The sequence below is a fragment of the Calliopsis andreniformis genome, chromosome 3, assembly GCF_051401765.1.
Source record: "Calliopsis andreniformis isolate RMS-2024a chromosome 3, iyCalAndr_principal, whole genome shotgun sequence".
NCBI classification, from domain to species: Eukaryota; Metazoa; Arthropoda; class Insecta; order Hymenoptera; family Andrenidae; genus Calliopsis; species Calliopsis andreniformis.
Genome location: NC_135064.1, coordinates 15896271 through 15910336, shown reverse-complemented (window position 1 = coordinate 15910336; position 14066 = coordinate 15896271).

The window sequence follows — 14066 nt, the reverse complement described above, 5'->3', positions numbered from 1 at the left end:
AATTGGTATATGATGGAGAGCACAGTATTTGTATTGACTCTTGTTTTTAGGAAATGTATTCATGGACGATTTATAGAGATTCATAAACTGAGTAATAACATATAATAATTCTACTGATATTCTATAGACTAGTATTATTTATTCATTTTTTGCAGTTACTCAGTCTTTCAGTCGGTGTTATGATAATAAGAATACAGTAGAATGTAAACTGATTTAATAGCGGTCCATCTCGAAAGATAAGATTAACCATCACAGGGGTACTTCAGGGTTTAGTCTCGTGCTAAACCAGTTAGTAGAAGTGTGGTCTAATATTATATTTACTATATGACACCATAGCAGCTCAGGTTTGAGAGTGAACCGAGAGGAGTTTATAGTAGACTGAATTGAGAAGAATATAGAATTTAATTGGAGAGTTTCCTGTAGCTCTACAGGATTAGAGGTACAAGGTGAGAAATACGCTTTCACGTATTTCATGCAGATGTTAACTAGATCATGTCGAAATTTATTGATATAGTATCGATTGAATCAGACATTCCCTATATCCCCCTCTGTTTTCTAACACTTATATTGAAAAATTTAACACCAGTATATTAAAAAATGCTATTTAATTTTTACTTGTTCAAATAAGGCCCCTGAAATATAACTTTGGAGCATGAACGATAAGATTTACATTTCATACAAATATTTATGGGAAAAGCTCTCACATCGACATAAACTACGATCTGTGGCGAAGATACGTATCACATTTCGAATTCAAACAACAATCGAAATCTGTCGATTTATTCGTGCATGGTTCTTCTGAATAATTGATCACTGAAATTGTATCTGTCTGTAATAAATTTCAACAGATACCATACTGCAGGGTTCTTTTGATTGAAAATTTAGATACCATCAGTGGGGTAATATTCTATCTCTAAAAATTTCCAAGTGAAATTGCTCGAATTCCTTTGAGACGCACTTTGCCGAGTTACCGTTCCAAGTTGCTGACGTACCAGATAAGGGTAGACGACGTTAAATAGTTGAAAAGCGAACGTCGCGCGTCGTAACGTCACGTGAAAATGTTACAAGTCACAGTTGCAACTTTCATTCACTCTGCGCTGCCGTTTGCTCATCTGGGTTTCCTTAATTGGAAAAGTACGCCCGTTCCGACGCGACCGAGCGAATAACTTGTTAATTACTTCATACAGAGAACCGGTTGACAATGCGTTTCCTCGAATTTACACGAATCGATGCAACAGACCCATATACGCTCACATTCCCCACTAATATCGATGAAAAATCTACACTCGTATCCTTGCGAAACGCCTCACTTGACCATTTTAAACATGCAAGTCTCCGAGCCTCTGCATCTTTAACCCCCGTATTCTTTGAACTAATAAGAAACAGCGGAACTTGGCGTATACTGCAGCTGCAGAAGTTTGCGCGTTTCGTCGCGAACGAGCAAACAGCATCCCAGAGGCAGATGTACCTTAAAAATGTAAGACGCGCATGGTGCAAATTTCTTGGGCTAAGAAACCGGCTCGTGTTTCGTTAATGGCTTGTAATTCTTTCATAATCCTCTGCAGAGCTTTCTCCGAGGCTCGGCCGAGCCGGAGTTTCGTTTCTTAATTTTGCGCGCAATCGGTTCATTGGACACCGCGCGAAGGACGCGTGAGAAATTCAGCTGGGTTTTGGCGCACTTTCCTCAGGACTCGTTGCACGCCACGAATAGCGAGGAAAGGTGCGCGGTTGGGCCAATATCGCATTAATTAATTAATTTACGTAATTGAGTTACGCGGCAATTAAAGCACTTACGCGGTTGCGCGGCCTGAGAATTCTCGATGCGGGGATAAAATTTCATCTCGTAAATTAAAAGCGTGCCACACCCTTCGAAAACTCCTTTGCCGAGGAAATCTTGATCGCACAAAAGAAATTCGCGACGCGGTTAGTTTCAATTAACGACGCTATTATCGACCAGGCCAAATGCACCTCCAACGTTTGAATGTTTTGAGAAGAACCCCCTCGCAACCATTTTGAACTAGTTATGAAGTTGGTTAATTATGTACGAAATGGAAAATTTAAGTGAGCACAAGTGGTATCACTTTTGATTTATTTTGCGGGAGAAATCGCAGCGAGCGTTGGTTTGTGATACACAGCTATTGTTAATTGTTAGCTCGATGCTGGGGTCGAACTTTGTTCGTGACAGTACTGTATGAAAAGCTATTGACGTTACTGTTACGAGAACAGTCAACATAACTACTACAATTATTTATTGTGTTCTGTGTGCTTTTTGAGAAAGCTATATTTGTTTTTAATCTAGACTATGTAAAGTTAAACACTGTGTATTCATCAAGAATTTGTGTAATGAAAATACAGGTATGGTCTAGTTTAAAAGTGGAGAGTAAAAAAGTGTCATACTATGTACCGAACATTTGTTTCGATGATAGAAAAAAATACAAGCTTCAAATTTAATCGAAATAAAAAAACATACCATTAACCATCCTTCAAAATAAATCTTTATTTGTAATCTTGACCAAATAAACAATTCCGCAAATGCTCGTAGGTGGATGTGTACTACACAGTTGCAACTCTGGAAATATCCAGGCGTAATGATCCACTCGTACTACTGTATTGTAAGTTGCAAGCGATATCCGTCCAACTTAATAACCCACTAATTAGAAGTTTCTCGACCACTATGAGTGGCCATCGTTGCATCCCGCAGAACCATCCACAATTACAAAATTCCTAGTGCGTTATTGCTACACTAATAATTCTACCGTCCATCCCCTCACCTTTTCCTCTACAAACTAATTACTAATATTCCAATGAATATTCGTAAGCTCATTCTCCTTCACAAACTATGGCGCCAAGCGTGTAATATTTAAGTCCAGATAATGCATCAATCGCCAACTGTATAGTACGTGATATGTTTTCACGATAAATATTTCATTCATTTTCCAATTCATCCCTTTACTATTTAATAAGATATAAATTTTTCAATAAGAAGTAATCAATTTTTTCCTATAAATGATTCAATGAGCCAGTTAAAGATATTTTTATGGCACTGCTTCTAAAAATATAATACGATTCTTTTACAAATAAAAGTGTCTAACTAAATAAAATTTAAGTTTTAATAGTTTCTGTTGCTATGTAATCAGTTAAGAGATTTATTTATTTCGGTTTATTAGTGGGCATTTAAGTATGTATCAGGTTTTATACAGTTGAGACCATGAGTCTATAGTTAGTTTATCTTACTTCGTACTAACAATAAACGATTGCAGTCTCCTATTGATCTATAGACCGAAATACACGAAGTTCGCTCGCAACTATCGAAGTTCTACTGTCGGTACTAATTGTTAGTAGAAGCAATAATAATTGGGTTCAATGAAACAAAACCAGAGACTTTAGCGGGATCGATGTTCCAGCGTTATTTTTAATGCAACCAATTTACAGAATTGCTGGGCGCGCTCTTGAAGAAGCTTCGAAAAGCATCCACCGCTAATTGGACCCTTCAGATATCTGCTTTGAATAATTACCAAGCGTTCGTCTTGGAATTGTTCGCGCGAATACCGCATCCAACCCGATGCTTTTCTTTCTTCCCGCGTTGCTCGCGATGTTTTATCTTTTACGCGGTTCGTTCTAAATGCCCGCTTTCAATCTTTCCACAGACACGATGGGGGCCATTCTTCTCGATGGGTTCGTATCGTCAGTGCGTCCAAGCGAGATTTTTAAATGTCCCGAGCAATTTCGATGCCGCTCGCGAGCGTAATATACAATTTCCGAGAAGTTAACCGTGCGCTCGGGTTAACTCTCGATGATTTTCAACAAAGTTACGCTGGGTAACCTCCCCCCTAGAGTTTCCCTCGAGAAGTTTTTCATCAAATGTATGCAGTGGCCTCCATTAATCGCCCCTGCCATGCTGTGTTCTCGAACAATGTCGGTCAGCTTCTTGTCTCGGATAAAGCTGTTGATAAATTCGAAAATGAGCCTTGGCTGAATCGAAGTTACTTCCAAATCACCTTAAACCGAAGAACAGCGAGGATGTAACGATTCAACATTCCCAGAATTCATGAAACTTGCATCACAATACCATTCCGTACACCTGCAATTTTAGTCTCAAGCCGACACTTAATTCAAACGCATTCGGCCGACATTCAAATGCATACTAAACCTTCCACTGGAGAACACAGTCGTAGTCAAAATATGCTAACGCGTTCACTGTTCACTTGTTCACTAACCCACATCTAGGTCAGGATAGTTTTGACACAGTACCTATAACCATGGATCCCCCTTTCCCTCAATCCTTGAAGAGTTCTGAGCTCTGGAAGACTTAACCCAATTGAGTAACTCAATTACCGAAATAGCAAAATTAATCACTACTGCGTCCCATTCGACTGCTCTCCCAAACCTAAGGGTAACTGTAAGTTAAAGCGATGACAAACGTTTATTCCAAAACGACTACGTAACTAACATCGAAGGAAACTACGGAACTTCAGTTTAAAGAAAAAGGGAATCGAAAGCCTTCCTCACTAATATCAATACTCCAGTGGAACACTTTTTCAGCGAAGTCTAATGAAGCAATAACGAGTTCCTAATGGAGTTTCAGTCTGTAAGATCCCCTCGATAAAATGGCGCGCCGAGGAGAAGAAATCCAAGGGAACTAACTGGACGAGCATCGAAGAAGCCTCGGCCAGCGGAAGACGCGAACGTGACGAAGTTCTCGGTACTTCGTTTCGCTTAATGGCATATTGGACGCGCGTTCAGCCGCGCGCGACCAATTAGATTCCTGGTGAAGGGTCTTCAACGTAGACGACCGGGCTCCGGTCACATCAATTGTCGCATAAATTTATTGGACGCTGATGGGTTCGCAGCGGTGCAATCGACTGACACCAATTTACGAGATCGCCGTGCCCGCCATCCAGCTTGACCGACTGTTAAAACCAGCGACGCGCTATCGTTTCGCCCGCGCAACACCCTAACGCCTCCACTTATCCCTATTTTCATATTCAACGCGTATCGGGCAGGATGCAAATCGCGTTCGAGTCAACAGAGGCCCGGGGCTGATCGATAACCCACGCCCGCCAACATATTTATATTCAATTCCGCCGACCGTTATATCTACTGTGCGTTGCTGTTGGTAAGTTGACACAAGGGAACAGTATAGGGATAAGAGAGGCGAGCATGGTGCAGAAATGAGAAGTCAAGAAGGGCTTCGTAGGCCCCAGGCCTTGTCTGTTGATTTGTGTATTAATTAGTGACGAATGTGACTAGCTAATGTCTCTAAGTTCTAGTTTTTTGATTTCAATAAAGCAAGATTAAATTTGAAACTTTTTCGATTCTGTATATTGACAATGAGTTACAATTGTTTATTTAACAGCAGATACTTAGTTATTGTCGGGAGTTCAAAATATATCAGATGTCAGTGAATCCGATTGGCTCCACAGAAAAATAGAAAAATGGCACACACACATTTGGCTTATTGGTCGAATTGGTTCCACCTATTACTACTACTTGCAGCGAATCGAGCACCCCTCTTGTCACTGTGTCGTCTCTCTGACAACTCCTGAGATCCTAACAGTACTGTTCGTACTGTACTGTACTGTACTGTATGGTTTTATACAGATGCGCGAAGGAAACTTGGTATATAAGTACTATCCGTGTTCCATGAGAAGTCCCCTGGATAACATTGTCTCTGATGCTTTCCATGTGGGGTATAGCAGCCAATCTTGCTCAAAATTGCTCCCTACGAAAATTGAACTCAGGCAGACTGACTCCAGAAGACTCCGAGAGCCACCCAAAATTAGACCTAACATACCCAATAATAGGAAATAAAACTAGTGGGGATGTAGGCGATGACTCAATTCCATATGAAAAGGAATTCTTCCACAAAACTTTCATCCCCCATATCGCTGTCTCCATCGCAATCTAGACTAAACGAAAAATGTTTCTGGTTAGAAAAAGGTCTCTCCAAATCATATAAGAAACTGAAACATGACTAACCAATCAGACCCTCACTTCTACCGACTACCAATTTACCAGCAACGCACAGTGCTCTGCTCCCGCCTAACGTTTAACTCTTTCCCCAATGACCGTCTTTCGAGACCACGTACCCCGAAATTGCGCCTTGTGCCAGGCGTCGATATTGCCGACAATTCTATTCCGGTTAATGGCCATCGATGACGAGGAGCAATTAAATTAGCGCGGATTACGAAATGCTCGTCGGTGTGGGCGCGCGCGTGTGAAGTAGGGGTGACCGTGTGGGCGGGCGGGAAGGAGGGGACGGGTATAAATTTGGGGTAGGCCTGGTAGCGATACCATGTTTCAAACACATCTGTGCCACGCGCGACACCTCTCGCTCCCCCTTCATCCCATTCACTGCTCCCTATCTCCCTCGCCGTGATTCTGTTTCTGTTTTCCAATCGGGGACGATACGTGCCTCTCGCTTCACCCATCTCCCCTCCCTCTCACGCCCCGTTTTCCGTCTTCCTTTCACACCTCCCCTGTACCTCTACCCTCGTTTCGCCCCACTGTTCACCTGTCTCTGGCGCTCCACCTGTTCCAGAAGGGGGCCTGTAGCTCCACGCTCGTCTCACGTTGCGTTGACCCTTCTCCTCCACCCTTCACGGTCGTGTTTCACCCCTGGCAGGGAGGGTTGGTGGCATCCCCAGACTCGAATCGACCTGACGCTCACCGTGGCCGATTACAAATCTGACCAATTAGGCGCGCAACGTGTCCGCCGGATCCGAATTGGCGGACGTTCCAAAGGCGCCACAGGGTTGATCGGGTCTCCTCGAGGCCGACCGACCGCCCCGGTTTAATGACCCAAGCGAGGTGTCGCGGGAGAGGTTGCATAAGGGGTGCGTTCTGACGTTCTTGAATACGGGAACACGGTGAGTTTAATTTGGGATTCGGGGGCATGATTGATTGCCGATCGCTGGTCGCGCCGACGCGACGGAGTACCAGGCTCTTGGGTTAAAGCTGGATTCCACGTGGACGGAATTTGCTGCAGCCATTGAAGGGTATGAACGTGACGTTGTTGGATTCTAGGTTTGTGGAATATTTGATACTTTTAAGTAAAATTGAATGGAGATTTAGGTTGCGTTTATGGTGGACATATTTTCAACGTTGTCTAAGTCTTCTTTGTTACTTTTCAGGAGAGCCAAATGACAAATGCGATTAGCCATTTCCTAACATAATATTTAAAGTAGTTTGTATTATTAAATTTCCTTCACTTATAGAGTACCTGTTCGTCAGAAAATGCATCCAGTGTAACTGCTGTATTATTCAATAAAATATTCAGTGTAACGTTGCCCAGAAATCTATCCCTTGAAGAATTTTAGGGAATTCTTATATGCTTGGGTTTTCGATGGGGAGATAATGAAGACCTTAGTTTTTAGCTTAATCACCAACTAAAATTGTGATTTGGAATCTGAATTAGAGAGTACGCACAGAGTGACTTAACTGTATTGAACGGAATATGTTATCATAAGTATTCATCCTTTATGAATCTGGACTAAAGCTAGTCATCCAATAGGGTAATGACGAAGTAGCGTGTGATTTCAAGGGGAAAATTATTATTAATTTAATGAGTCGAGTGGTGAAAAGCTGGAGTAGACGGTAGTATAAAGTGATTTGTCATGAACCGCATAAATTACAGTTAAATTTAGCATGATACCCAACGTATTAAGGAAGATACATAAAACTCGAATATAAAATCCAAAAATACACATAGAAATGTACATATCGTAATACTATCCCTTCATCTCCAAAAGATAACACACCAAGTGACATAATGCCCCAATATTAAACTGCACAATCCCCTGCATCCTCACAAAGTACAAAGTTTAGCAACGCGCTAATTCCTCCCCCGGCAAACACACAAAATCAACCACCGTAAACGCTGATATTTGCCATACCACAGAATCCTTCTACGACCGCACAGCAGCGCATCAAGCGCACCCCTTGTCGTGTTCCGCCGGCGAGATATAATCGAACCAAAAACGAGAAACGGCGAGCAGAGAAGAAAAAACGAAGTAAGCGAGAGATCGTACGAAACGAACGTACGCTGGACGTAAAAATAAGAGCTCGCAAACATTTCGAGCGTCGGCCTCGATTCAATCGACATGCCCTACTCCCCCACTCTCCCTCCCCTTTCTCTCGCCCCAGTCGACCGGCTTTCAAATGTTGTCTTTTTTTTTTTTTTTTTTATTCTGCTCGAATTACCCGCCACGGTATTCTCCCGCGTACGCAACACACGGGGGGGCGGAAAGGAGAAAGAGGGCAGCCGAACGGGGCCGAAAAATTCGGATGCACGCGCGCTACCGGCGACGATAATTTATTATTCGCCGTTGGCCCACCACCGGCTTCGATCCATGCAGAGTGGCTCCGGGATCCGCGCGCGCTAGCAGCCGTTTCGAAAAGGGAAAGAGACGGAGAACGGGACGCGCTGCGGGTCGGAACGGGGGTGGCGATGCTCTGGGGTCAGCGTACCGCGGGAGGGGAGAGGTTAAAAAAGAGGAACAGAGACAAAAGGACGGGGAAAAATGCCAAAAAAGAGAAACGGGAAACGCGCGAGTCGGTGTTTTATTGCCGGTGGATTTGTCGTATTGACCGACGGTGGGACGGGGCTGGCGGGGGGGTTGAAAGGCGGAACAGAAGGGCAGGAAGATCCAACGGGAACGGCAAAAGTGACACTCACCTGCCACCGGTCGATATAGTCGATAAAAATGATGCTGCGGTGTGTAAATGATTTCGGGCTGGACCAGCGATTGGCGAACAATCTCCAGCCTTCTGCAGGTCTGATCGATACCTGGGCAACTTCGTTAGCTGGCGTGTTTTTCCTCGCGGCTCGTTTCAATCGCGTTCAATCCGACGCTCTGAAACAAGGGAGTCATTTTTCTGAGTTAGCCCCGGTGATTGGTTTCTCCGATCTCTGATTTCAGGGTGGGGTTGGTTTAAGGATTATGGCGGAATTCAGGGTGTGTCAAGGTGGACGTTCAGTAGAGAATCCAAATGTCGGAGGTGTGATACTGTTTTCAATATTTCATGAGGCGCGAGATTTAGTATTCTATTTGTGTAAATTAAAACTGAAGTTGTGAATGGTAATAGTAGTAGTAGTCCTTTGAAACTTTAGAAATCACCAAATTTTGAAGTATAAAGAATTATATATTTTTAAAAATCTAAATATTCAAAAATTTGAATATTTAAATATCAATATATTTGAAAATTTTTAAATATGAAAATTTAAAAATTTAAAAATTATAAATTTTAATGTCAGTGGTATTGAAGAAACAAAGCATAAGTGGAGTAGATGTACTATCAAATACTGCAATACAATATTTTCAGAAACACCTGCTTTAAAATTCCACATGAAGACCCTCAATCTTTTCATTGTTCCATGTTCACAAGTATACATGTATCTCCTGCGATCTGCAAGCCCTGAAATCGTCATTTCCCAGGTACAAAGGAGACAGGAGAGGTTGCCGCGCTAAACGAACATATGAAAATTTACGAGGCATAACTAATTCGTGGGGTGTTGGTGTCCGAATGGCGGAAGAGCTTTAGAATTTCGACGGTGCAGACGCGACGATCGCGAGAGGCGTGGGCGTTATAAAAATTACACGCATTTCCATCTGCGAGCGATACCATCAATCCACAAGTCTCAGGAATAAAAGGAAGGCGGAATGAGTCCCGCTGTGAATCGTCGGTTGATTCACGGGTTCGCAACCCCCTCTTGCTTTTTGTGCGACCTATCCTTCTTTGCCTACCTTGCACACGCCTTCCTGGTGTTCTCCTGCTCCCGCACTCGGACTCCGCGCTTCTTTCCGAGGAAGAGAGATTGAAATTGCGGATTAGAGACTACCTCTGGCGAGAGAGCAGGGGCGAACCGACAACTTTTGACCCCTGTGCAGGCGCGATGCGATTCATTGCGAGGTGAAAAGAGATTCGGTAGAGTACAATGTTTCATTAAGACTCTGAGCTACTGGTTGATAATAATTTAGGCGACTCCAAGTGGTACGAGTAAGAATTTTCAATGTAAAGTTTGCTGAGGATATAACTGCATTTATGCATCTTGAATTTCAAGATGATTCAGAAATAGATCAGAGAGAATAGGACAGTCGAAGTAATTGGATATTTATAGGTCAGTTTAAAGATCTAGATTTTTTTTAATTTGACGCATTAGGAAAAGATACTGCTGTTTGTTAACATAAATGCAGTTTTAATTGTAGAAAAAGAAAGAAAAATTCAGAAAATGTAAAAGTAAAGTGCTTGTATCCACCCTGATGCGAATGTTATTCTACAGGGAGTGTCGCTATCATCTGAGAACTACAGATTAAAACAGAATAGTAAATGCAGCTGTAATTTGCTAAAATCTCGAGATGCAGTGTTGCTAAAGAAACTAAACGTGAGTACATCACGTCGTCCTGAATATCTCCGAGCGGCGTTCAAAAGAACTTATCACTCCTGAGTGAGTTGGTGAATAATTGCAAGCTTTTACAATAGCAAGCTCTCGCAGGAGATTAATAACCTGTGAAACTAAAACATACCGACATTGATAGTACATAGGTTGAATATATTGAAAATATCATTTTTCTTGACTTGTTTCTACTGCAAAATTAAAAAATGCCCTCTAAAACAGGAACGACAAATTTTACCCATCTGTATTAATTAACTCTTAAATATTATCGACTATTAAATTATTTAACGTTAATTAATTAAACCATCACTTATTCCACGGTTTCTCATAACGTTGACGCAGCCACACCTTTACGTTAACCTGATTCATGATAGATACTAAAAGTTTTACGATAGATACTAAACATTTTAAAGAATCAACTAACATATGCTACGCGATTACTTTGACACGCCCGACTAAAATGATCCCAGGTGGTTGATTAAATAACCTCCAACGTGTGGAAGCGGATTCGGCCACGAAAGGTTTTCCAAGCATTAATCTTTAATCGCGACGACTAATGCTGCACCCCCCATGCACCAGAAGAATGATCGCGCAGCGTGTAAACGAGTGAAGGGAACTGTTTGCGAAAACTTCAACGATACGGCTGAGTAATTGGCTGACGGCTGAGGGATAATTAAAAATAATTACCATTCCAACGTTCCCTGCAGCGACAATCAATTAAACAGGTAGCGTTTTCCTTCGTCAAGTAATCCAGCCTTATTCTTTCCATTTGTTTTCTTTATCTGCACTCTAATGCTGCCTTCACTCCTGTACTCTACTTCTGTAATTAGTTTACTTCTTGGAGACACAAATGGGTTCTCCGTTGCAAGAGAACAGGTTCTTGTATGAGATGAAGATTATTATTATTTTACACTGATACATTTTTAAAAAAGGGTACGGTAAAAAGCAGTAGGTATTATATATTTTAATGGTGTCGTTCACTGGAAATACTGTGTGAATACCACAGGAGAAGAACTTGATAAGTCCATCTTTGTTCATTGTCTGTTTCTTCTTTTGTTATTTGGTAGCAAGAAGAAAATGTTTTTATATATCAGAATTGAAAAATCTTGACAAATTTTAAGATATAACTGCTTTCATAATCAGTGTACAGAGACATAATCTGACAAATCCTTGTGAAACAGGAAAAGAATATGATAAATTAACGAATAACTCAAAATTATTAAATAGCTTTTAATAAGAATGTAGGCTTACATGATTCGTTTTTATTATTTTGTACCATGCTGTTCAACGTAATTCTGAAAAACATGCCACTATCAGTATCAGACGCACGTGTGCTCAATGTCGTTTCACAGTGATTCGAGACCCGATATCTATTGCGTGTGCTATTTAAACATCGGAAACGGTAAGTAAGTGACCGACTGGCGAGGCTCACTGGTACTTCCGAGGATGGTCGAAACGTGTCAAAGTGGATAGCGGAATGGCATTCGTGTCGTTCAGCCGGAAAAGTCGACGGAGGGAGAGAGAGAATCCGAAGGAAGGAAGAAGCAAGCGATGGGATGGCGAAAGGGAGACTCTTAACTCGGTCCCAAGTTCGACTCGAAAGGCTAGAGTTCCCGTCCTTCAACGGCCGTCGCTCTTTAAACGCGAGGCAGAAAGACTCGCCCCGCTCAACACCCTTTTCTCCGATACGTACACACGACCATTCTCGTACTCGAAGGAAAGCGCGAGTGTTGCTGCTTCACATACAACTACTCACGCTTCGTGACATTTTATGATCGAACGCGGCCACTGTGCAACGCCAATTCGATTTTCCATTGCCTAACGAGCATTGCGTTACTCAACTGTTGCAGCTACCTACTATCGAGACGGTGAAGGAATTTATTGGATAGAGGGAGTTTCAGGACATGTCAAATTTCGTTCCTTTGTCGAAATTCTCGAAATGTGATTTTTATGTGGTATAATAGGAATAATTTTTTTGGTAGAAAGTGAAAAATTAAGTTGTTTTTTTTTTATAGTTAAAAGGGATGCATTATGTTCAAAGAATGAGTTCGGCTAATCAGAAAGCGATAATGCGTTTTGACATATTAGATATATGGTCATGTATGTACTATTCGTCTTTCAGAAATTCCCTGAAAAGCATTGTCTCTAATGGATTGTAGAGGACTTCTCGTAAAACTCGAATAGTACGTACACAGTAGAATATCCCAGGTGTAGTCAGACATCACTTGCAAGTGCCTCCACTGGCCTGATATTCATATACAAAAATCACAAGTGGTACAAACCACTTTAACTACTCATGAATGACATCAATACGACACAAATGATTAAAAAAATCAATAACAAATTAGAGCTATTCCTCACCTTCTAGTAAGACTTCTATGAAGTATAACACAAACAATGTATTGCAACAACCATATCTACAGACTATCTATTACAAAAAATACTAAACAATTTGAGACAGAATTCCAATTAAAAAAATTCACTTGTCTCAATATCATCTCAGCGATTAAAATCTTCAACCTATCAAGAGATCTTTCTCCGGAAACTTTCACGTCAGTTCGCTACACCAAAGCAACTGTTCGAAAATTAGGTAGTAACCATCAAAATCACGTTCCCGCTTGCGCAACGGTACCTCGATGCGTAGAGCATGAAGGTACATTGGTTTTAACGATAACGCGTTGCAAATGCAGACCGACTTTTATGTTCGTGAATAACCATCGGCTACGATAACTTTATCGAGTGGCGCTTTCATCGCTGATGCCTTTCAGTTCGTCGTGAAAAACGCGTTATATAACCCTCCCGGTCCGAAATGCGACAAACTCTCAAGCGTCGTGATTAACAATTTTCAGGCGGTAAGTTCAACGACCGTAAGACGCGAACAAATTCCGCATACATTCGCCACAGAAACGTGTAAAGTTTGTTCCCAGGGCATAAATTGGAACCAATTTCAATATTGAATACATGTCACAACTTCCAGGGAAACGCGCTCACGCGCGGTCGTTTAAAATGTCTCTCCCCCGCGTATACATATACATATGTATGCATGTATGCGAGCGAAAGCCATTTTATTCGGTCGAAGCGAAGTAAAATACGCTCGTTCTTTCTCTCTCTCCTGGGCTTCCACACGGGAAGAATTCACTTTACATTTTTACGTCCCGTCGAAAGAGGAAGAAGAAATCGACGCGAGATTACCACCGAGAGATGTATCCTTCAATGGCGGTGGCAGCCTTTCGTTTCTCCAGCCGACTTCCCAAGGCTTCACCCTCCTCTCTTCACCATTTAAGGTACTCGTCTCTTCGACGATTCAAATTTTAATTTAATTACGACGACGGCGACGTCGACGACGCGTTCCCCCCGCCGTGCCCCCTCCGCCATGGCTCCATCCTCTTTTTCCCCGCTATTTTTTCCTCCGGATCTCCCGGTCGGCCTCTTTCTTCCGCCACCTAACCCTCGCGAAATCTGAATTTAATTATGACCCTTCACGTAGCAGTTTTGCGCCCCCTCCCTCGCCCCTCGTCACAATTCGTGACCTATCTCACTCTCGCATCAGCAGTCTTCTGAACGCTAAGTCGCACCTTTCTTCCACCCCTGCACATCCCCTTCTCAGAGCTTCTCTATCCGAGAGCTAGGTAATCGTAGACAAGGGCGAAACGCTGGAAAGTGCCTTAAA